The following is a 23704-nucleotide window of genomic DNA, read 5'->3' on the forward strand; positions in this document are numbered from 1 at the left end:
AGGAAATTCAAACATATGTGGGATAAACACAGGGGATGCCTAAATAGAAAGAGGATATAAGTATAATATGACTTTTAAAGGTGTTTTCTTGAGCAAGAGTAGTTGAGGACTAAGGTCAAAACTGGACAGACTTCTGTAGTCTGTGTCTCGCAAATGGTGAAAGAATGGTGAAGATTCAGCAACTCCAGTAGCTGGGAATTAAAGACAATGCCAGGCAGATTTCTACAGCCTATGCGCCACAATTAGCAAAAGATAGATGAAGGTCAAGTCTGCATATTGTATATTACTATTATCACATGCTATGAGTGAGGGAGCTGTGCATCTCAAGAGGAAGGGGAAAATATCTTAATGCTGAAACAAGCAAGTTAAATACTGTTAGCAATGTTTTTGGTTTTATTTTGTATGGTTCCAAGACTGCAACATATCTAGCTGCCTTTATGTTGATGACATGATGGCAAATTGTCAACCAATGTTTAATCATGAATGACCATGACCTACACAGAGTTGTGGTTGCGGCTCTGGCCTCTTTATTGGACAGACAGGATGGACCGTTCAGGTCTTTATTTACCATCATGTACTGTGTTACTGTAGATGTGGAGGGCAAGCCCAATAGCTACAATGCAAAGTGTTGTCTTTTAGCTATTGGGCTTGCCCTCCACGTATATTTTTCAGCAATGAAAAAGTTTTTTCTGCATTGAAAAAAACTGATTGTAAATTTATTGATGTACACACAAAATAAAGATATGTTGTTGATATTGCCATATTTAAGAAAAATAGATTTATCAGGTTATAAAGTCTATCACACTTGACAGCAAAATGGTTTAGGACTTGATTTTTATGCTGACAGTTGATAGAATTTGGAATTATGTTCGTCAGTCACAATTAAGATCCTTAATAATACTTGACATAGTTGTAATTATGCAATCAAATATAATTAAGTGTTAATATTTGAAGTAATTTGCTATACCATCAGGGGTAATATAAATATGTAGTAACATGCCATAGGCACAGATCCAAAATAGATGTCAAGATCCAAACCTAATGATAAATACCTGAAGCATAGTGATCTTCTTTACAGTTTACTTCGATTCTGGGCACAGAATGACTTCCTAAAGGCTCTAAATTTGCATAAAAATATTGCTTCCATTATAAGCTCATTGGACAAATTTGAGACCACTGATGTAGGGGTATTTTTACTAAGATGTGCTAACAGATTTATCATACGCTAATGATTAGCGCACGCTAAGAGTTCCCTTTACTGCGATAAAAGGACCCCTGCGGTAGCATCGGTGCACAGGTTTTCCGCACACTGAGGCCCCCTTTTACCACAGTGGCAAAATAATTTTTTTTGTGTTAAAGAAGGAAATGTCCATGCGGTTAGTTAAGCACCTGCCATGTGGCTATTTCCTGGGGGAGCCCTTACTGCCTACTAAGGCTCCTGTACTAACCTGTCAGTAACCAGGCAGTGCATGGCACTGGTCAGAAATGGCAAACAGCACACACCAGAACTACCGCTGGGCTCCTGCAGTAGCCCAGTTGTAGGGCCGCACACCATTACTGTAGTGGCCCTACTGCAGCTTTGTTAAAGGGCCCCTAAATGATAAGACACCCATAGGGATATAATGTGCATCTTATCATTTAGCACTCACTAAATCCATTAGTAAAATGACCCCTAACGCTATATCTGGGACTTATCTCCATGCCAATGAAAACAATTTGCTTTATCTTATTATATTTTAATAGCAGATCAATTAATCTTAATAATTGCAGACCTTTAGAAACAACATCATAAAACATGAATTGCCATTTATAAACCTGCATATCATTTACAAGGAATGTTAACTCTTAATTCTTCTGTACAGGAAATATTTTAAGTCCAAATCCAGAATTGAACCTTGGCATGTGAGTCTGATGCAGTGCAGCCATGAGGAGGGGGAGCCTTATATTTTATCCCACAGTTTGCAGAAAGTGACTGATATTCATTGGTTCAAAATGCTGATTTCAAGGAAACTGTACATACATTATACTGTAAGCAAATGAAACAGCTCAGTTAATGTCTCTTCACACATTCTTGCCAGTGCTGAAATGCCCTTTTCATCTCAAAATTACTCATACACTGAAGTCATCCAGGTGCTGAATGTCTTTATAATTTTGCTGCATCATTAACATTTCAATAATGTAATATGTACTCTTTCATGTTTTCTGTGTCAGCATGACTTAAAATATAATAATATCAGTGGTTTAATTTGTAAGCACAGTATACTGTCCTGTGCTATCATCTTATAACTTCATAAGGATTATGCTGTTCTACTTTTCAGGCATTAAGAAAGATGATAAATATAATTACAGAAGACTGAGCTGGTTTTAACAAATCATAATTAAACAAATGTCATCTAGAATTTGAAAGCCAGTTCTTTGGCTTAAGTTCTGAACTTTTTGCTATTGTATATTTTTTTTACAATGCCCTGTATTTATTTAACCACCCTCATCATCGCTCTTGTATAGTCACACATCTGTATGTCCTCTGCTGGTGATGTGGTAGCAAATGGCCACAGGCAATGATGTCATTGCTGTTTACCTTGTGGAATTTCATGGTGAGAAAACATTAGCTAGCAAATTGTGATGTGCCTGGTAAACCCTTGCTATAAAATTGTTTTCCAGTTATGGACCCCACAAGTACTTTGGTTGAATAAATGAAGATTTCAGAAAATTAAGATGTATTTGGGCATTGTTAGAAATATAAAAGGAACTAGCTGTTGAGCCCGTAAAAACGGGCTAGTAAAGGAAGGGGGGGTTTGAAAGCCCCCCCCCCCCGGATAGGTCGCTGCCACCTCTCCCTCCCCCCCCCGGAGTCGCCGCCCCCCCCCCCCCGGAGTCCCCCCCGCTACCCGGGCCGGGTACCTGGCTTCATTGTTCAAACCACCGGAACGCAGCACACAGCTCATCTGAGCTGCCGTCGGCCTTCCTTCTTCTCTGCGTGTGTTCCGCCCTCGTATGACGTAACGTCGGCGAGGGCGGGACACAAGCAGGTAAGGAAGGCCAACGGCAGCTCAGATGAGCTGTGTGCTGCGTTCCGGTGGTTTGAATAGTGAAGCCAGGTACCCGGGCCAGGTGGAGGGTGGGTGGCGGTGGCGACTCCGGGTGGGTGGGGGGAGCGGTAGCGGCAACCCTGCGGGGGGGAGCGGTGGCGACGGCGGGTCCCTCACTCACAGGTGCACAGGTTCCCTCTCTGTCACGCCCCCGTCATCACGTAGTGACGCGGGGGCGGGACAGAGAGGGTCTCTACTGCGCATTTGCGAGTGAGTACGCCTCTTGCCATTTATATGTTTGATGCTTACTAGATTGATGCAGTTTCATTTTTATGCCTATCATGTACAAGGCATGTGTTCCTTTTTGTTTTAAACTTAGATGCTATTAGAATTTTGTTATTGTACATTTTTAATCAGCAATTACAACCAACAAAGGAATTATAAATGTATCTAAAGCAACATGTACTATACTCTCTACCTTGGGCTCTCATACCTTTGCTCCTACTTCATATATTCCAAACCTTTGTAAAATATATAATAACCCCTCAGGAGCGTCCTAAGGTGAAACAGTACTAATTGGTAGGATTTCCCTCCCTCTTCCTCCAGAACTACCAGAACACCTAAATGAATTCATAAGAATATAAGAACATAAGTGCTACCATACTGGGACAGACCAAAGGTCATCAAGCCCAGCATCCTGTTTCCAACAGTGGCCAATCCAAGTCACAAGTGCCTGGCAAGATCCCAGATTTTACGCTGCTTATCCTAGAAATGAGCAATGAATGTTCCCAAGTCTGTACTAATAATGGCTTATGATTTTTAGGAAAATATACAAACATTTTTAAACCATGCTAAGCTAACTTCTTTTACCACATTATCTTTCAACAAATTCCAGAATTTAATTACACATTGAGCGAATAAATATTTTCTCTGGTTTGGTTTTAAATTAGTAGCTTCATTGCGTGTCCCATAGTCCTAGTATTTTTGGAAAGAGTAAACAAGTGATGCATATATAGATGCCAGAGGGTGGTGGTTAATGGAATTCATTCAGAGGAAGGAAAGGCGAGTAGTGGAGTGCCTCAAGGATCAGTGCTGGGGATGATTCTGTTCAATATATTTGTGAGCAACATTGCTGAAGGGTTAGAAGGTAAGGTTTGCCCTTTTGTGGACGATACCAAGATTTTTAACACATTGGACACCCCGGAGGGAGTGGAAAATATGAAAAAGGATTTGCAAAAAATTAGAAGAATGGTTTAATGTCTTGCAATTAAAATTCATTGCTAAGAAGCGCAGAGTAATGCATTTAGGGAGTAGAAATCCATGTGTTAGGCGGTGAGAAGTTGATATACACAGACAGGGAGAAAGATCTTGGGGTGATAGTATCTGAGGATCTGAAGGAAATAAAAAGGGTGTCAAAGTGGTGGCCATAGCCAGAAGGATACTAGGCTGTATAGAGAGAGAGGCATAACCAGCAGGAGAAAGGTATTATTTCCCTGTACAAGTCATTGGTGAGGCCTCACTTGGAGTATTGTATTCAGTTTTGGAAGCTGTATTTTGCTAAAGATCTAAGATGACTTGAAGTGGTCCAGAGGAAGGCAACAAAAATGGTATGGGGCTTGCACCAAAAGACATATGAGAAGAGACTGGAAGACCTGAATATGTATACCCTAGAGGAAAGGAGGGACAGGGGAGATATGATACAGACATTTAAATACTTGAAAGGTATTAATATAGAAACAACTATTTTCTAGAAGGGAAAATTGTAAAACTAGAGGATATGAATTGAGGTTGTGGGGTAGTAGACTTAGGAGTAATGTCAGAAATGTATTTTTCATGGAGAGGGTGGTTGATGCCTAGAATGCCCTCCTGAGGCTGGTGATAGAGAAAAAAACCCATTGCAGAATTCAAAATGGCATGGGATGAACACAGAGGATCTCTAATTAGAAAATGAATGTATAAAATAAAATTTAATGGGCTGCATTTGTGTTTGCATGTCAAGTGGAGCTTAGATTGCAGCTCTGGCTGTAAAAACTAAGTAGCACTGCTGCCTACTATTAAAACCTCACACATTCACTCCTCCGCTCACCTTGCACACCTGTATTTAATTTAAATACAAAACAGTTGATTTTACATTTTAAACTGCATACTTATACTGTTTCATATTGTGCATATGTTTTGTCATGCTTATACATTATATCATACTCATATAATCAAAACTCAGTCCTGCCAGCAAAATAGTCCTTTTCCTACAAACGCCACGCCTTCCGCATAGACGCAGTGAAAATGTTTCCACATAAACGCTGGATGACTGTTCTTCGTGGACAAACTCTGTATGTCCGTTAAACCTCTGTTGGCTGTTCAAATACGCCACCTCCAGTCATTAGTATGCATCACAATACAGGTGCTGTGTGCTCGGTGACTAACTCAACAGTCCACCATATCTGTTTCATGTTATGCCGGCTCCTCAATGCAGGACCGCATTTCACAAATCTTCCTCAGGAGGAACCACCATCACATTTGTTCTACACCTCCAGTGGCTGCATGCCGGATTGAAACTCCCTTAGGGCTGAGCCACAGATGCCGCACAGTGATTTCCTGTGCGGCGTCTGTGGCTCAGCCCTAAGGGAGTTTCAATCCAGCATGCAGCCACTGGAGGTGTAGAACAAATGTGATATACAAGGAAAAGGAACCCCATCATAATGGCAGGACAGAGTAAGAGAAAAGAACAATTTAACCATAGAAAACAGAAACAGAAACATTGATCTATGATTGGTCCATACCGCTACCATAGAAAACCCCATCTTTATCAGTTTTTTCAGCGATTGCAAGAGACAGCTTATACAGGGGCCCTTTTACAAACCACGGGAGGGCTAATGCATGGGTAGTGCACACCAAATCAGCACTACCGCTGGGACAACACAAGCATCTGGTGTTAATTATGAATTATGCGGATGATGTCACGATCTACATCCTGTTCAAAAGTAACCTAAACGAAATAACCAACGAGATCAGCCAGAGCCTCCAAATCATGCATTCTTGGGCGGATTCATTGCAGCTAAAACTGAACCCAGAAAAAACTCAATGTCTAGTTCTCACTTCCCAATACAACACAAACATAACCACATCATACGGCACACTTCCTATCTCACAAAGTCTGAAGATTCTTGGAGTCACTATTGACCGAAACCTTACACTCGAGACCCACGTGAAGAATATAATGAAAAAAATGTTCCACTCGATGTGGAAACTTAAGAGAATAAAACCTTTTTTCCCAAGAAACATCTTCCGCACCCTAGTACAGTCATTAGTGATAAGTCACCTGGACTACTGTAACTCTTTATACGCAGGCTGTAAAGAACAGACCATTAAAAAACTTCAAACAGCCCAGAACACCGCTGCCAGACTCATCTTTGGAAAAACTAAATACGAAAGGGCAAAACCTCTAAGAGAGAAACTACACTGGCTACCACTCAAGGAATGAATTGAGTTCAAGATCTGTACAACCGTCCACAAAATCATCCACGAAGATGCCCCACTCTATATGTTAAACCTAGTGGACCTACCGCCTAGAAACGCCAAAAAATCGGCCCGCAAATTCATCAATCTGAACTTCCCCAGCTGCAAAGGAATTAAATACAAACAGGCATACGCTACTACTTTTGTGTATAAAAGCACACAGATCTGGAACGCACTACCCATGGCCCTGAAAACTATGGACAATCTAACCAGCTTTCGCAAAGCTTTGAAGACACATCTCTTCAACAAAGCCTACTAAATACATCCTAATAAACCATTCTCAAATTACTCAGGTGCATCAAAACACCTTTCACAATACCTTACCTAGCACCTTACATCTAAACCATACACCTTTAACCGATTATTGAATGTATTTAAAATAATGTAATGACTGCATCATAACAACACTCTGTAAGCCACATTGAGCCTGCAAAAAGGTGGGATAATGTGGGGTACAAATGCAATAAATAAATAAATAAATAAATTTGGCATGTGCTGAATCCCGCAGTAGAAAATATTTTTCTATTTTCTACTATGGAGGCATTCCCGGCAGTAATCGGCATGGTTACTGTGCAGGTAGCGCATGAGCCCTTACCACTAGGTCAATGGCTGGTGGTAAGGGCTCAGGCCGTAAATAGGTGCACACTAGTTTTAATTTTTGAGCACATCTATTTCCCGGCCCATTAAAAAATGACCTTTTCCCAGCTGCAGAAAAAAGTGGCCCAGGTGTGCACCAAAAACACGGGCTCACATTACCACATACTACTACTACTTAACATTTCTAGAGCGCTACTAGGGTTACGCAGCGCTGTACAGTTTAACAAAAAGGACAGTCCCTGCTCACAACCCACGTTTTACCGTGGCTTTGTAAAAGGACCCCTTTAAGCTTGTCATGAATGGTGTTAGCTTGGTTTGAAAAATTTGTAAGGAAAATATCATATAGTGTTGGGTGGCATATGGAGAGATCGCTTAGTTGGAACCCTGGGTGTGGAGTGCCCTGGGGTTCAGCCACTTTCACCATATTAATATTTTCATTAGTTCATCATACTAATATTTTCATTAGTTTTTTGGGAAATGTATTTTTAGAGGAAGGAGCTACAATACTGTCATATGCAGATGATATATTTCTTCTCTGCCGTATGAGAGGGCCTACTGATAGGTCGCTTAGTTCTATCAAAAACCATATTTCCTACATTGATACTACTACTACTGGATACCTGGATATCAAGTCATTTCTTTTGTTTTAACAAACAAAAGACCAAAATACTTTGGGTTGGGGATAATATTCCAAACAGTTATGTTATTTTGGACTCTGATGAAAGTTTAAAAATTGAGGTTTTCAGTCCTTGGGGCACACTCATCCAGTCAGGGTTTTCAGGATAGCCCCATTAGGGGTTATTCTAGATTCTATGCTTTCTTTTGAAAAAAAAAAGTAGGCGCTCTAAAGTAAGAGATTTTTCTTTACATTAAGGCAATTACGGGTGATTAGGTCCTCTTTAAGAAAAGAGGATTTCAGGATCTTGGCCCAGGCCTTCTACCTCAATTAGACTATTGTAATTCCTTATACTCTCAGATTAACTGTAAGTTGAAAGATTGTTTACAGTTGTTGCAAAATACAGTGGTCAGACTGATCTTTGGGCTGAAAAGATTTGACAGTGTTGCACCTGCATTGGGGGAATTACATCGGTTGCCTCTTGTCCAACGTATTAGTTTCAAAGTGTTATTTATATATGACTTATAAGGCTATTTTGGGGTATAATGCAAAAGGTTTAGTGGAATTGTTCGAGATTTCAATTTCAAAGAGGAAATTTTGTTATCTCTGAACTCTAGCATTAGGTTATCCTTCTACAAAAAAAATGTTAGATTAAGGTCTTTTTTAGAAAAATCATTCTCTTTTCAAAGGGAGCAACAATGGAATACATTGACTATCCATTTTGAAGTTACAATCAACCTATATATCCTTTAGGAAGATGCTTAAGGCACATCTATTTGAGGGACAGGTTTAAAAAAATTATTAAGTTCTTGTTTACTTTTTTCTTCTTCACTATGTAAATTCTTCTCTTCATGTTCAGTGATTTTCTTTTTGTGAACCGCTGTGAGTCCTAAATACGACCGGTATACAAAAACTAGATAGAATAGCAAATTCAGAAAACAAGTCCAATGTGTAGTGCTTATCTTTCCTTTCCAATTGCTCATTGATTAGCTTATTCATTTTCAAAATGTCCCAAAATTTCACTAGTCAGTATGGGAGAAGTTTTCTCTTTCCATTGTATCCTTATCAAATATCCAGAGTCAAAAAGAAGGTGTGTAAAAGATTCTATTTTACAAGCCTCACATTCTATTTTTTTTTAAACCTGCTTCTTAATGGCGTTCGCACTGCATTTAGAATACTGTGCAGAATCAGACCATAAATGTGTGATTGTATTGTGTCTCTCTTTCTCGTTGCAGGCTTCTTTCAGGTTACTCTTTCTATAAGGAAAGTGTTTATTTGGACCTGCTAATGATTTAAAGAAATCATTAATTGAGGTCCTTAACATAGACACCTAGTAGTAGCTTGCCACTTTTGTCCCTGAACTAAAGAAGGGCACAGGTAGTTTTTCCATATCACTTTCTCACTCACACATCCAACTTTCCTTACATACTTGTGCCTTGCCTTTCTACTAGGCCAGCACCTAGACTTAGAGGCCCTACACTCAAGCCTTACACTGAGGACATATAGGCCCAACGTTACAGCAGTTCTACCAGGGAAAATTATTTTTGAAAATAAATCCCTTTTTTCTGGGGCTCCAACTTCTAAAGTTTCAGTTGCTATTTCAATTGCTCTCCCACTCTCACTCCTATAGCACCCCAGTCACTTTCATTGCCTGGCTAGTAAGCCAGCACCTAGGCCCCTGTAGGTCAAACCCAGTGCTTGTAGGACGACCTCAGAAATACTGATCTGAAAAAAAATAAATTCCCTTCTTTCTGCGACCACGCTCTCACTTAAAATAAAGCGCCACATCTAATTCAGGCATGATAATTTATAACACGTTTCAGTTGGTATAAATCCTCGTGACCAAAATTGGGCATGGATTTCAGTGCTAAGTGCTATTCTTTAAATGGTGCCCAACTCAGAGCACCAGTTATAGAAGTGTTTAGCACTAACGTTTTGGTTCCCAAACTTGGGCACCATTTACTTAATTAAGCTCTATTCAAGATATGTACATGCTAATGGGGAATTACTACTACTACTACTATTTAGCATTTCTATAGCGCTACAAGGCGTACGCAGTGCTGCACAAACATAGAAGAAAGACAGTCCCTGCTCAAAGAGCTTACAATCTAATAGACAAAAAAAATAAATAAAGTAAGCAAATGAAATCAATTAATGTGAACGGGAAGGAAGAAAGGAGGGTAGGTGGAGGCAAGTGGTTACAAGTGGTTACGAGTCAAAAGCAATGTTGGCATTCCACATGGGGAACAGGGTAATTGAGTTTGATATGGGGTGGTGGTGGGGATTTATCAGAAATTATACAGGCTAGCATTTTGGTCACCAGATGGTTAACTCATATATTTTCTGTAGGTCGATAGTGAGTATGAATTTGTTTATTCATTTATTCAGTTATGGAATTTTATTTGCAGATTTTATTGTTGTTATTTGCATTGGGCAGTACTTTGTGAGATGTGTCATAAAATGCTATCCAATAAAAAAATAAACAGATAATGCTGATGGACTTTCCCTGATCATCCATGGGTCCATTGTTTCTTTTTCTCTTAAACGTGGACTGCAGGTTTGTTTGGTTTTTTTTACATTTGTACCCCCATGCTTTGCCACTCATGGCAGGCTCAATGCGGCTTACATGGGGCAATGGAGGGTTAAGTGACTTGCCCAGAGTCACAAGGAGCTGCCTGTGCCTGAAGTGGGAATTGAACTCAGTTCCTCAGTTCCCCAGGACTAAAGTCCACCACCCTAAAAAGATGCAATGAGGAAAAAGCAAAACTGGATATAGGAGATTGAAAATTATGAAGATAAATATACCACAGTTCATGAATATGATGGTATTTTAGTATGCCTGATATTTAAGGTCAGACTTATGAAAGTGTCTAGATTTTTGTCATTAGCTGGTGTTTTATAATAAACTAGTAAAAAAGGCCCGTTTCTGTATCAAATGAAACAGGCGCTAGCAAGGTTTTCCTCGGAGTGTGTTTGTTTGAGAGAGAGTGTGTGTGAGAGTGACTGTGTGAGAGAGAGAGAGAGACAGAGTGAATGTGCGAGTGTGTGTGTCTATGTGACATAGAGTGAGGCTGTTTGTGTGAGAGTGTGTGTGTGAGATTGAGAGTGCGTGTGTGAGAAAGAATGAGAGTGTGCGGCAGGGGCCCTCCTCTGTTTCCTGCCCTTTTTCCTCCTCTCCCCCCCCCCCAGCTTCAGGGTCGTGGTCCCCCTCCCTCCGCCTTTCAGGGTCGTGGCCCCCCTCCCTCCCTCCCACTTTCAGGGTCCCTCCCTCCCACTCCCATGTTCAGGCTGCCTCCCTCCCTCCCTCCCTCCCACCGTCCGACATTCAGGCTGGCTGCCTGTCTCCCGCCCTCTCTCCCTCGCACGTTCAGGCTGGCTTGGGGCAATGGTAGTCCTCCCTTCCTACCCCACCGGGGCTCCCCGAGGACACGTTTGGAATAAATGGTTGAGAGAAGGCACTGAACCGAGGCACGAAGCTGTTTGCACTGCACAGGCACTTTTGTTACATCATCTGCATGCTCACACAGATAAGCCCCATTTTAGGAAGAAAAGTATTAAACCTTCGCTAATAAACTTTGCAAAAATTCAGCTTACACCTCGTCATGCTAGGTTTTATCTTGTAGTTTACCCTCTTCTTTTTGCCTGAGGGTGAGAATCTATTTTACCAAAAAGTTTCACACAGGAACAGAAATAGAAAATCCTTGCCTGAGCTTTCGATTGAAAATACTCTGCAGTCTGCGTATTCCCCCTGTGCCTTAATGTAAATCCCTGTGGTGGTGGAGTTTGGTATAGGCGTGGCCAGAAAAACACAGCATCCATTAGTAGGACGGGGGTGTATCCGGAAGTATTCCCTTTGTGGCAGGTCTGCACGTGAAAGCATCCGGAGTGGTGACTATTGTCTTCTTTTTTCATAAATAAGAAACCGCGCAAAAATGGAGTTGTGGAGGTGCGTGGGACTGGCAAGAGGCGGAAGAAGCGGAGGAACGGATGCACAGCTGACAGCCGATGGCTGCCCGCAGTGCCCCGCTTCCTTTTTAAAAGCATTTTTGCAGGTTATTGTTTTTGTTTGTGTATCGGACGGAGGGGGGGTACCGGCGCTGAGCTGATGTAGGATGGGGGGGAGTTAGCGGTGGCAACCTGTTTGGGGGGGAGGGTGGAGCAGTGGCTGGGGTGACTGTGGGGGGGGAGGGTGGAGCAGTGGGTGTTGCAACCTCGGGGGTGGCTGGAGGGGGGGAGCGGTGACAACATGTGGGGGGGGTGGAGGGTGGTAGTGGTGTCAACTTGTGGGGTTGTAGGGGTGAGGGGCATTGACTTTGGGAGGCGTGAGTTGATGTAGGACAGAGGGGGGCTGGCTCTTAGTGGTGTAGATCGATATCTGCCACGCCCTCGCGTCAAACATGATGACGTCGATGGCAGGGCGATGCGATTGGTTGAGTGCCATTGCTCTGCCCTTGACGTCATCACGTTTGACGTGAGGGCGGGGCAAACACTCATGGGCAAATTTCGATCTACACCACCATAAATTTAGAACGTTGGGACTTGTGGAGGCTTCATTAGAACGTTGGGGCTGTGAATTATGGATGGGGCGTGGCTGAGGGCGGGTCTATGAGTGAGAGTGTGAGTGAGTGGTGCTGACAGCCTAGCCTACAAACAGTACAGGGCTTCAGTGTTTCCCTGCCACAGAGTGAGCTTCAGAACGTTGGAGGTGAGAATTATTTATATAGATGATATCACATTTGTCACAGCAGGTTTTTCAAACTGAAGCCCATGATGTCCAAACCAATGCTGCTAACTGTAGGTTTAAGCAACCAGAACACATGAAGTACAAGTGAAAGAATGTTCCCGAAAAATGTCATAGAGAAAACAGATTAATGCAATTGAGAATAACATGTATCCAGTTACACAATTGTTTTCTATCACCTATAGTACTTTTATGATGGTAAGATAGACATACTGGCAGGAGTGATATTATTTCGAATATTTTAGCACAGCAGTCTTACAGATTAGACTGAAGGGATATCAAAATGACTTTTATTTTTGGCCAATGATTTCTGGGTTTCCTAGTTAAATGCATGTCAAACATGTACCTTATCACGGCCAAGATTCTTCTGGCTGCTTAAAAAAAAAATCATTCTGCACAGTAAATTGGGATCAACCATCTTTTCTAGATTATACCATACTAAGCGCTGTGAATCCCATGCATTTGATTGGTATTATGTAAGGCTAATAATTTTATCTGAGCACTCATAAGTCATGGTAAATGGCTAGAGAGAGAATAGAAATGTTTCATTTTAGAGGATTAGCTTCTTATAGATTGGTAACATATTAAGTGTCATGTTTGGTCACAGGTGTGCTGGTTGGCCCTTTAACTGGCCTACTGTGTGACATTATGCAAAACATACTCATTTTCTCTGCTTCCATGCTTACTGCCTCAGATAAATGACATGATTAAAAAGAGAACTCATGATGTTTGCCTTCATTTTCAGAAGCCTTTGCTACACAGTGTGACAGTAATGCCAGTTATTGCTCACATACACAAAACTGCAATTGCAGAGTCATGTGATCTTTTTGGGAAGCAATATTACCTGCCTGGCAGGCTTTCTATTAGAGGAAATGGACTGCCTGGTAAGTTGATAACATTTTAACTTGTTTGGGGCCATTGAGCTGTATGATCTTTCACAGTTTGAAATGTAGGCTATTTGTTATTTTTGTTCTCCTTCAGGCTATGCCTGATCTCTCAGGCGGGTTGCTGAAAGATTTAAACAGAGGCAATGTATACAAGTACAATATGGCTTTATGAGAGAACCTGGGGTCAATAAGGAAATATTCTTTGCAACTAATTATAGACTGTTAACTTACTATAACATGTCAGATGTTCCAGCCATTATTATACTTCTTACAACACAGTTAAAGATAATTAAAACTTGAAACTGAGTATGACCAGCAAAGTGTATATATACTTATGGACAGAGTTCTGGGTCAAATGCTCATAAATACACCTGAACCCACTGAAAACATATTTTAAATGTCAAAAACTGAGTTCATAAAGTGCTAACTGCAGTGCTGTTGTTTTCATTTACAACTATTATTCTTTGAGCTCCTTTGGTAGTTTGACCCCAGCAGTGCAACAAGATTATCGCTACGTGTTCCAGGTACCATTTTGGATCCAGGCACTCCATGAAGCAGAAGTGACAGAGGATTGCTCCTGCTGTGTTTTAGACTACTAGGGAAACCCTTGCTAAAAGCTGGGGAGTAGTGGGGTATGGGGAATGGCTTGTGATGGTGTCTGGGGGGCTGTTATGATATCAGGGAAGGGGGTATGATGATATGCAGAAAGCAGTGAATGGTGGAGGACAAAACCAACCTTTTCAAAAAGGCAAACCCCACCGACCCACCATAAATGCCTACACTCGGCAACACAGCAAAACCAAAGCTCGTAATGGACACTATTTAACCTTCCCTTCGATCCCCACTGTACCCGAAACACATGTACTTTTATCCGTCCCCACATCACCATGCACTTGTTTTTTCTACCGGATTAGGTGAACGCCTTTACGATACTATGTAAGCCACATTGAGCCTGCAAATAGGTGGGAAAATGTGGGATACAAATGCAACAAATAAATAAATTAGGAGCCCATAGGGTGGACTGCTAGAGTGATGTCGGGGGGGGGGGGGGGGGGGGGGGGATCATGATGTGTGTTGGAGAATGGGGGAAGAGAAGTGATCTTGTATTTTCACATAGATGTCCAGGGGGGTGAGGGAATGATGTTCTATCAGCCTTTGTACCTGCCCCTTCAAGCATGCACTTGTGCATGCCTTGAAGCAGGTTTAAGGGCAAACATATAACATTTTTTAGTATACCCATGTATTCCTATTGTAATATAGGGGATACAGGTTTATATAATCCATGCCCAAATTATATCCCCTTGATATTACTGCTTTGACCTAAGTGGTTTACAGTTTCATTTTATAGGTACTGGGTCTGTCCCTAGTGGGCTCAGAGTCTAAGTGGTACATTATACTACCATTGTACCTGGGGCAATGGAGGGCTAAGTGACTTACCCAGGGTCACGTGGAGCTACAGAGTGAATTGAAGCTGGTTCCATCAGGCAGCAGCAGGAATTGAACCCAGTTCTCCAGATCATCAATCTGCTGCACTAACCATTAGGCCACTCCTCCACTTCAGTGCTGGAGAAAATAGTGGAAACTATTATCCTATATAATAATTCTCACCTCCAACGTTCTGAGGCTGCCTGGAACCGTGGATTCTGCTGGATGTGGTCTGCTTCATGGAGTAGATCGAACTGACGTCAGCAGCAAACAGTGACACAGCCAGGAGGAGGAGTAGCAGGAGTAGCAGCCAGGGGGAGGAGTAGGGAAACACACGGAGCATGTTTCCCTACTCCTCCCCCTGCCTAGGAATCGCTCCACACTGGCTGCCAACCTCGTGTTCCGAAGCACACTAACCGCCATGGAAAAACCACCGCCGCCGCCCTCCCTGTCCTCTCCAAGTCCCCATTTGGACTGTCGGAGAGGACGGACATGGAGGGCGGTGAGATGGCAACCGACCGGCTCCGGCGACTGTCAAATGTGGAGGGGGGAGGGAAAGACCAGCGCGTCTGACTACAGCGCATCCGTCATCCCCGTTCACTCACAACAAAGCAAGCTATGAGATGCTGCAGAACTTTTAAGACACAGGAGTGGAAGACAGCATAGCAAGTCTATGGTAAGCATGGAAGCCCATTGGTAAATCTCTGTTTCCACTCCCCTACACAGCCGTCATTGCCACACACTCAAAAACAACCAAACCTTGTCGTTTTTACATTGCTGATAGACAGTGCCTTAAAACGTCAAGGACAAAAGGAGGGGGGAGACAGACAGACCCTGCAACTGGGAGGGAGGGGGAGGAGGGGGAGGGATGGGAAGGGAGGGGGCAGGGGGGAAGGAGGGAGGACCCTGCAACAGGGAGGGAGGGATGGAGGGGGGACCCTGCAACTGGGAAAAAAGGGAGAGAGGAGGCCCCCCAGCAACTGGGAGGCGGGGGGGGGGACCCTGCAACTGGAAGATGGACTGGGGGGGATGATGACCCTGGAAGTGGGAGGGAGGGGGGACCCTGGCACATTCTCTCATTCTTACACACACACTTGCACCCACTCTCACTCTATCTCTGTCACATACACACACACACAAACTCGCACAGTCACTCTCACACACACTCACTCAAACGTACACACTCCAAGGAAAACCTTGCTAGCGCCCGTTTCCTTTAAAACAGAAACGGCCTTTTTTTACTAGTAAAGAATAACATTACAGAACACATAGACAAACAAGGTTTAATGGGACAGAGTCAGCATGGGTTCAGCCAAGGGAAGTCATGTCTCACCGATTTGCTTCATTTCTTTGAAGGTCAGAATATACATGTGGATAAAGGTGAGCCAGTTGATGTAGTGTATCTAGAATTTCAGAAATCTTTTGACAAAGTCTCTCATGAGAGACTCCTGAGAAAATTAAAGGCATAGGATAGGAAGTAATGTTTTTCTGTGGATTAGGGATTGGTTATTGGACAGAAAACAGAGGGAAGGGTTAAATGACCATTTTTCTCAGTGGAGGAGGGTGAATAGTGGAGTGTTTCAGGGGTCTGTACTGGGACCAGTGTTATTTAACATGTTTATAAATGATCTAGAAATCAGAACAAGAAGTGAGATGATTAAATTTGCAGATAGCACAAAACTATTCAAAGTTGTCAAAACACACACGGGTTGTGAAAAATTGCAGGAAGACCATAGGAAACTAGAAGACTGGGCATGCAAATGGCAGATTAAATTTAATGTGGACAAATGAAAAGTGATGCACATTAGGAAGAATAATCGGAATCATATTTATCTGATGCTAGGGTCCTCCTTAGGAGTCAGCACTCAAGAAAAAGATCTAGGTGTCATTTTTGACAATATGCTGAAATATTCTGCCCAGTTTGTGCTATCAACCAAAAACACAGACAGGGTGCTAGGAATTATTAGGAAATGGATGCAAAATAAGACCAAGAATATTATAATGCCTCAGTATCAGTCTATGGTGCAAACTCACCTTGAGTATTGTGTTCAAATCTGTTTGTCGTATCTCAAAAAAGATATGGCAGAATTAGAAAAGGTTCAGGGCGGATTCAATATGACAATAGGAGCAGACGCAGTGGTGTGAGCTCCATTGGCCTTGGTGATATTCTGTGGAGCCACACCTGATAGGGAAAAGGAAAGGCAAGGCACATACCCTTCCTGCTGAGGATGGTGCTGGTGCCCCTCCTGGACAATTGACCCTAGACCAATTTGTGGTTCCTGTGGTGGAGGAAACCTCAGTTATAGCATGCTACCCAGGAAAGCCTGTGCATGCTAAAGGAAGTGACTACTCCTTCATCGTCGGAATACTGAATGTCCCTGATACCTTGGGTTTGTTGGACTAGAGCTCCATCAGATAGTGTTGGAACTCTGAGTTTGGAGAATGGGACATCCTCATCATTGGGATTAGCTTCAGTTATTGAACCCATGCTGTTTGGACAGCCTGTTACCCTTGGAAGTGTTGCTTTTTCTGCGGGTAACCAGAAATCCATCAACACTAGTTCCAAGTCTGAAGAGAAAGGTTGGAGAGAAGTTCTGGCGACCATTGGAAGATTGGAGAATTTGTTGTCATTTTGACTGGACAAGTTTGATGAGAAAGTTGAATTCCTGCAATCCTAGGTGACAGAGACTAAGGAGATGTTAAGTCAATCTGCTGCTTTTTCTTAGGGGGGAGGGGGGTCTTGGAAAGGCAAGTTGGAGAAGTGCAGACTGTTCAGAAAGCCCTTATTAAAGATACATTTTTGGATATGGTAACTTGGAGTCCATTGAGAAATAGTTGTGGTGTTTAAATTTAAGATTTGTAGATTTCCCCAAATCTCCTCTACTGTCACCTGTAGAGATGGTCAAAAATATCTATGAGAAGTGTTACAATTTACAGCAGACACATATGCCTCCTATCTCAAGGGCGTATTATATACCATCTGGGAACCAGCAGACAGATGTTTCTGAATTGACTAATTTTCTTGAAAGCTCCCAGCAGGAGGTGCTTTCCTAAGCAACTTTAATATCAACATTTGTTTTTGAGCCTGACTGTAACAGGGTTTTTAGACTTTATTTACATCATACGGATGATTTGTTTCTGGGTCACAGAATTTTTATATTTCCTGATTTCTCCCATGCCACACAGGTAAAACGTAAGGCTTTTTTAGCCTTAAGATTATACAGTAGGTGTTGGCATTGGGAGCTACATTTTTCCTATAGTTTCACTGTAAATGTATTAGATTTGAGGGTAAAAATTATTACTTCTTTGACCCGAAGCAATTGAAGAGTTTTATTGATGTCAAGAAATCTTCATCTAATCTAGAGTTCACAATCATCCTGCAAACTTCCCCACAACCTCCAGCAAGCCCCTACAAATACAACTTATGTAGAACACACAGAGAACACTTAAACGTACACACATACACTCACACACAAACACACACACATAGTTTGCACACATGCAAAGGGATTGGCAATAATCTATGAGTAATGCTCTACATGCTTTTCCCTCTTGTTTTACAGATACACATTTTGCTTATATGCTAGAGTATAAGGAGTGGCCTAGTGGTTAGGGTGGTGGACTTTGGCTCTGAGGAACTGAGTTCGGTTCCCAGCACAGGCAGTGCCTTGTGACTCTGGGCAAGTCACTTAACTCTCCATTACCTCATGTAAGCCACATTGAGCCTGCCATGAGTGGGAAAGTGCAGGGTACAAATGTAATAAAAATAAATAACTTGAAAAAAAAAACATTTAGGGGTTTACTTTGCAAGCATCTCCACAAATACATAGTGGCTTTTCATATGTAGATTGACTGTATGTGCAAATATCAATTTTATGAACATAAGAATATCCATACTGGGTCAATTTATGTGCTTAACACACTTTAGTGTGTTAAATCCACGTGGAGGGGCATAATTGAAAGGGGCGCCCAAGTTTTCCTGAGGACATCCTCGCAGGACATCCCGGTGAAGGGGTGTGGAAACCCGTATTATCGAAACAAGATGGGCGTCCATTTTTCGTTTCGATAATACGGTCGGGGATGCCCAAATCGGCGATATTGGAAATCGAGGACGCCCATCTCAGAAACGATGAAATCCAAGCCCTTTGGTCGTGGAAGGAGCCAGCATCCGTAGTGCACTGGTCCCCCTGACATACCAAGACACCAACCGAGCACCCTAGGGGCCACTGCAGTGGACTTCAGAAATTGCTCCCAGGTGCATAGCTCCCTTACCTTGTGTGCTGAGCCCCCCAACCCCCCCCAAAAAAACCACTCTCCACAACTGAACACCACTACCATAGCCCTTATGGGTGATGGGGGGGAACCTACATGTGGGTACAGTGGGTTTTGAAGGGCTCACATTTACCACCACAAGTGTAAAAGGTAGGAGGGGATGGGCCTGGGTCCGCCTGTCTGAAGTGCACTGCACCTACTAAAACGGCTCCAAGGTCCTGCATACTGCTGTGATGGAGCTGGGTATGATATTTGAGGCTGGCATAGAGCCTGGAAAAAATATTTTAAAAAACATTTTGGGTGGTGGGATGGGGTTAGTGACCACTGGGGGTGTAAGGGGAGGTCATCCCCGATTCCCTCCAGTGGTCATCTGGCCATTTAGGGCACATTTTTGTGGCTTGGTTATAAGAAAAAAAGGACCAGGTAAAGTCGTCCAAGTGTTCATCAGGGACGCCCTTCTTTTTTCCATTATCGGTCGAGGACGCCCATCTGTTAGGCACGCCCCAGTCCCGCCTTTGCTATGCCTCCAACACGCCCCTGTGAACTTTGGTCGTCCCCGCAACGAAAAGCAGTTGAGGACGCCCAAAATCGGCTTTTGATCATGACGATTTGGGTGACCATGTGAGAAGGATGTCCATCTTGCGATTTGTGTCGAAAGATGGACGCCTTTCTTTTTCGAAAATAAGCCTGATAGTCTCATTTCTATGTCACAAGAAGAACTGTTGATTTTAAAACTGTGACTGTAGATGATTCTAAATAGCTAGTACCTGGCCACAAGCTACACAGAAAGGAGAAAGAGAAACATTATCAGATATTAAGGAGGGGGACTACAGACAGAGCCACAGCTCCTAGTCCTGGACAAATGTCAATGTGGTTTTAGTACGACTGCCTGACAATCTGCTGAACATGAAATAAAGCAAAAACTCCATATATGTCTTATGCGTGTCCCTGCTAAATATCAGCTGGGACCAGTGGTGTGCTGGAGCGGACTCTCACGGGCTCGCGAGAGCCGTTTGTTAAGTTTTTAAGAATTTTGGGAGCCGGTTGTTAAAGTAGGCCTCCCCATGGCTACTTTAACAACTAACTCCCAAAATGTGGGCTTGGGCCCCCTCCTGAATTCTCTTTTACTTTGCTGGCAGTGATGCTGGCCCCACCAACCAAGTAAATAGACTGCTGCTGCTCCCTGCTCCTTGTTTCTGACTCTGAGCATCAGGCTGGGACTTTTCATGCAAGCGCAAGAAGGTTCCATCATGCTGCTCAGGGCCAGAAACAAGCAACAGAGAATGGTGGCAGTCCATTTATTGGCTGGTGGGGCTCGGCAAAGGTATGCCTAGCGTGCCCACACAAGGGAGGAGAGAAAGAGGCATGTATTCCCCCCCCCTCCCCCAAATTTCAGGGCCGGCTATGCTGAGAGAGAGAGCCCGTTGTTAAAAATTTACCAGCACACACATAAGAGCTGACAGCCATTACATGCCCTGATAGCCTTAGATATTCAATGCTAGCATCCAAACATGTTCTGGCATTGAATATCCAGGTCTAAGTTACCCAGTGAAGGCAGCACTTAAAAATATACCGACTGCTGCTGACTGATTATTGACTGTTTCATATTTTAAGAATAGCAATACACAAAAATGTAACTGTTGTCATTTACACTTGCTTTGAACCATGCATAAATCTTTGCAGAGTCCTCTTTTGGACCTGGGTTTTGAAATAGACCCATGTCTCTTTTTCTTTTTAGTTGTGTTTTCCATTATTCTGAAACAGAATAGAGGCAGTTGTTCATTTAGTTATAATGTCTTGTCAACCAATAAAGGCAAATGGAAAAGTGCAATGACATTTCCTCTTTAGGTTTTGACTTCCATTCCTAATTGACCACTTTTTGACAAGGTAAGTTCCAAAGCATAATACTTGTTATTTTTTTTAAGGCAAGTATTGTTGTATTTATGTTGTTACCCATTTCTCCTCAGTTGTCTTGACAACAAACAATACTGGGTTTACTGAAGAAAAGAAAATATTTAACTCAATAAGGGTAAAAACCAATGGAGCAACACAATTGATTCTTGAATTTATCTGGGATACGCAGTGTCAAAATAAGAGCATTACTAAGAGAAATAAAACCAATATTTCTTACATTTCATTTCACAAATTTACATTTATATACTGCCTTTATAGATTAAAAATCTAATCAAAGCAACTTGTTTCCAGATATACAAATTGTAAAAGCAAATAATAATCTCATACAGATTTTATAAGAAACAGAAAAGCCCACTGCCCCTAACCACCTCTTCCCCCAAACCTCTTAGTGACTGTATCATCATCATCATCATCAGCTAATCAGTAATCTATTCTTCCCTTACCAAGACTGTTCTCAAACCAATTACTAATCACCCATTTTTCATAACATTGGCACTCATTCCACTTCCGTACTCACAAATTAAACTACACAACTACGGTCTTTCATGGAAGAAAACTTGGCCGCTACCTTTAAATGACCTTACCATCTATGTTGCTAGTTGGTGCCGAACTAGCTGCCCAAATTCCATAACAATATATTTAGTTCATTCATTCATTCATTATTTCAGTATTTATCATTTGCATTCCAGTGAGACCTGCGGTGTCGACAAGGCTTCTCAGCAGCTTGTGGAGGTCTCACACACAAGTATCTCAAACCACAAAGAAAATAGTAATTCAAATCATAAATGAAGGCCACTTACCAACTGTTCATTTTCTTTCCCAACCAAAGTAATGACAGCTTCCAGCTTGTCATTGCTCCACTCAAAATCTGAAGTTGCAGCCAACAGAAGTTGAAAAATTGCTTCCAACAAATCTTGAATTGAACTAAGACAAATATGTAACCTTATTTCCAATAAATGAATATCAGCAATGTGATAAATCCCTGGGCAATCAATTGCTAATAATTCATGAGTAAGCACCATACCACCCAAGGAACCCACAAATGTAGCTATCTCCCCATTCACTGTTTGCTGAAGGCACTCGATTGCATGAAATTTGAAGTTGTATGGGTTTTGCCGTGTCTGAATTAGTAGAACCGATGTTTCAGATATCGTGTTATGGCTTTCTTCAGGATATGCTGTGAGGTCTGCAGTTTATCTCTGTAATCCCCCATTATAGAGCATTAATGAGTGGTGTGGTTTTCCCTGGAGTCACTGGGGGAGTTTGTGGGATGTCCCTGGGTGGGAGAAAGCCCAGCACAAGGAGAGTAGGTTATACAATTAGATGCAGAGGAAATGGTTCTAGTTTATAATTGACAGTAGACGTGGAGTTTGAAGGTAATAAAAGTTCCTGTTTGTTGAAGCACGTGGTCTTTGAATGCATTAACCTCAACAATGACCCTAGCAAGAGAGGGGGCATCCTGGAAAGACAGAATAAACTAAGGCTGAAACAACGAGGAGTTCCTGCCTCTAACAGCAGTACCTATGAAGGCAAAAAGAGCTCCTGGTGGGTAAGGGGAACCCAGGCTGGGAGCAGGTGCTGGAGCAGGGGAAGCATGTTCAAGGCCAGAATGCAGCTCTGAAAAGTGCATCACAGGAAGGAGGATAGACAGGGAGTTCTGATCCTGAGAGAAATGGATAGTGATCAGAGGCATCAGGTGCAGCCTTGGATTATAAAGCCCAAAGGGATGGGTGATAGACTGGAGGAGTTTTATATTTGTACATAATTCTCGATTGCAAAGAGAAACGATAAGTAGTAGATGAGACTGTACCAAATAGTCTTGGCTGGATTAAAACAAAACCTCTTAAACCAAATGCTGACTGTATATAAAAAGTTTGAAATTTGCAACCTGTACCACTGCAGAGCTCAGTAAGTTTTGCATAAAATTACAATCCCTTGGTATGCTGAATCTTCTTTTCAGAGAAAGAATAAAGACATGGTTCTTGGGCTGGTAGAGTATATTCAAATATAAGACCAGCTTAACATCCTACAGCCTTCCAGATCTTTATCTGACCCCATCCTGCACTCAAGCTTGAATCTGAAGAATTGAGGGGCCCTTTGTCGGTGGCAGTTCCACCCCCACCACACGACATTTCTGGTGCTAGCAGAAATATTTCTAAAATATTTCCACAGGGGGTTACCTAGCGGTAATCAGGCAGCGAGCTCTCCCCACATGGCCATGAGGTAAGTACAATCTTATCACATGGCCATTTATTTTTTCAGCCGTTTTACCTGCTGTGGTAAAATGGGCCTCAGTGCGTGGCAAAAATGACTGCCATTGCTAGCACAAGGCCGCTTTTACCTCAGCTTAGTAAAAGGTCCCCTGAATGAGGATTGAAGAGTCAGTTGATAAAGAAAGGAGAAAGAAGTATTTTTGTGGCCTGGGTCTGTGACAGAGAACTGAGTTGGTCAGTGAGACCCAGTTTGCATCTCTTTATACCAATCTACAATTCTGAGCATCTAACAATGACAAGAAATAATATAATCAACATATACATATAAAACAAATTTCTTCAATGAAACAAAACAATAAACCATGTTTAAAACCAAACACGGTTAAACCCTTTACTCCAAAAATGTCATAGGTTTATTCAAATAAAGTAATATGTACATTCAGTCAGCTCTTAAGATTTGTGTATAATATGATAAGACTGGGGGAAAAACAAAT

This window comes from Microcaecilia unicolor, chromosome 2 (assembly GCF_901765095.1).
Source record: "Microcaecilia unicolor chromosome 2, aMicUni1.1, whole genome shotgun sequence".
Classification (NCBI taxonomy): Eukaryota; Metazoa; Chordata; class Amphibia; order Gymnophiona; family Siphonopidae; genus Microcaecilia; species Microcaecilia unicolor.